The sequence below is a fragment of the Cebus imitator genome, unplaced genomic scaffold (assembly GCF_001604975.1).
Source record: "Cebus imitator isolate Cc_AM_T3 unplaced genomic scaffold, Cebus_imitator-1.0 Scaffold846, whole genome shotgun sequence".
Lineage (NCBI taxonomy): Eukaryota > Metazoa > Chordata > Mammalia > Primates > Cebidae > Cebus > Cebus imitator.
This window is the reverse complement of record NW_016108161.1, coordinates 266,867-269,401: the sequence shown is the minus strand read 5'-3', so window position 1 is coordinate 269,401 and position 2,535 is coordinate 266,867. Positions and strand designations below refer to the sequence as shown.

At 40.7% G+C, this 2,535-nt stretch overlaps 1 pseudogene; it reads left to right on the top strand.

Moving 5' to 3' along the window:
- Positions 1–1,905, top strand: part of LOC108297808 — a 10,285-nt pseudogene extending 8,380 nt beyond the window's left edge.
- Positions 1,906–2,535: the final 630 nt, after the last annotated feature.

The window sequence follows — 2,535 nt, the reverse complement described above, 5'->3', positions numbered from 1 at the left end:
TTTTTGTATTTTTAGTAGAGACGGGGTTTCACCGTGTTGACCAGGATGGTCTCGATCTCTTGACCTCGTGATCCACCCGCCTCGGCCTCCCAAAGTGCTGGGATTACAGGCTTGAGCCACGGCGCCCGGCAGGACATTTCAACTGAAATAGTTTTTCCACTTCTCATTTTGTGTGAAGATAAGAACTCTTTTCATAGTCCCTTGGTGAAATGTGTTTTTCATTTCAGAAACTGTTGACATTCAGGGATGTGGCCATAGAATTTTCTCAGGAGGAGTGGGAGTGCCTGGAGCCTGCTCAGAGGGGGCTTTGTGCAGGGATGTGATGTTGGAGAACTACAGGAACCTGGTCTCCCTGGGTGAGGATAACTTCCCTCCAGAAGTCAGGATCTACCCTTGTGTATTTTTGCATTTTCTCTTAGTCTCTTCAGAGAGCCCCACCTTTCTTCACTGAGATTGAGCTGTTGATATACAAAGGAAAAGCTCCATAATGCAGCATTTGGACTTTAATATTCCTCTTTTTTCACATGATCTGCTTACTGTATGCTAGGTTAGTGGTAATTCTAGAAGTTTAGTAAGCACAAAATCTTAGGGAAAACTTTTAAAATATCCAATTGCCCGGTTTTATACCTGTACTTTTGATTAATTTGTCTTGAAAGAGAACTAGGTATATGCATATTAACAATATTCCTTTAGCATTTGGATGTAGACAGTCCGAACAAATTTGGGAGATATCCTAGACCCATCTGTAATGTCACCTCTTCTCAGCTGAACTAAGGGCTGGGGTTATGCTGTGGAAAAGTCACAGCACATCATCTGCTTTTACATTTCATATAGCAGGGATCTCTTTGAACTGAATGTTATCTCCATTTTGGAGTAAGAGAGAGACCCCTGGACTGTGAAGAGTGAGGTGAGAATAGTGAAAACCCCAGGTAGGTGGGAATGTATCAGAGTTATTATGAACACCTGTGTAAGAGCTCAGGTGGGCAGAGAGGAAGCCACTTTATCGAATATTGCTTGGGAAGTTCTTACTGAATGTGAGAATTCTGTGGGAAAACATAGATTTCTTGTGAGCCCTCAAAATTTTTTCCCCTCTTACCACTGTCTTCATATGTGTCCTCCAAGGGTGCTTCAGTGTATACAAAGACAAAGGCGAAGTCTTTATCATGAGCTGAAACATTCCATTATCTGCCCCCATGGCCGGTTTCATATCTTGACTTTGAGGAGCATGCAGAAGGCTGTTGATAAGGAGTCCCCTTTCGTCTTGGCCTCTCTCAATCCTCCCAAATCAGAGCTGAGGCCTCCCTAGTCCTGACTCTGGGCCCTCTCCATCTTTCATCCCCTTTCATGGACTTGAGGGACTTTCTATTTGGATGAGGGGAGATTGGCTGCTTTTCCATTACTTCTGGGGCCCCAGGGAAGTACAAGAGGTTGTCTCAAGCCCTTGCTGCCCATTCAGGTACCTCAGCCATTTCTTCATTTCTGCTTTTGCAGCACTGTCAGGATTGGGGTAATGTATTTTATTCTTTGTATGTTTTTATATTAATAAATGGAATCATTTTTCTAATTCCCTTTTCAAATTGCTCATTATTTATATGTAGAAACATAACTGTTGTGTGTTGATACTGTATTCTGTAACTTTTCTGTCATTGTTTGTAACAATAATAGTTTTATTAGTATTATATCATCGGCAAATAAAAAGAATTTTCCTTTTTCCTCTCCAACTTGTATGCTTTTTTTTTTTTCTTTCTCTTGTCTAATTGCTCTGGGTAGAGCTCCCAGTACAAAGTTGGATAGTGGTGAAAATAGGCATCCATGCTTTGTGTATTGTCTTAGGGGCAACACTTTTTTTTCTCCTGTCACCCAGGCTGGAGTGCAGTGGCACAATATTGGCTCACTGCAGCCTTGACCTCCTGGGCTCAAGTGATCCTCCCACCTCAGTCTCCCAGGTAGCTGGGACCATAGGCACACGAGGTAAGTTTTGTGTTTTTTATAGAGACAGAGTTTTGCTATGCTGCCAAGGCTGTTCTTGAACTCCTGAATCAAGTACTGTAATCTACCCACCTTGGTCTTAAAGTTGTGGGGTTACAGGCATGAGGCAACATGCCAGGCCTAAAACTTTTCTTCTATCACCACTGAGTATGATATTAGCTGGAGTTGTTCTTAACTGATATTTATTGGGTTTATTTGTTGAGGAAGTTCACTTCTGTATTTAGTATGATGAATATTTTTATCATTAAAGGGTTCTGAACTTTGTCAAATGCCTTTTCTGTATACAGTTAAATGATTATGTAGCTTTTTGTTTTTGCCCTATTAATAGGGTGTATTACATTGATAGATTTTTGCATATTGAAGCAGCTGTTCTTGAATTCTCAAAATAAGTTCCACTTCTTTTATTTATTTTTTTTATATTTTTATTTTTTTTATTTTTTTTTTTTTTTTTTTTTTTTTTTTTGAGATGGAGTTTCACTCATGTTACCCAGGCTGGAGTGCAATGGCGCGATCTCGGCTCACCACAACCTCCGCCTCCTGGGTTCA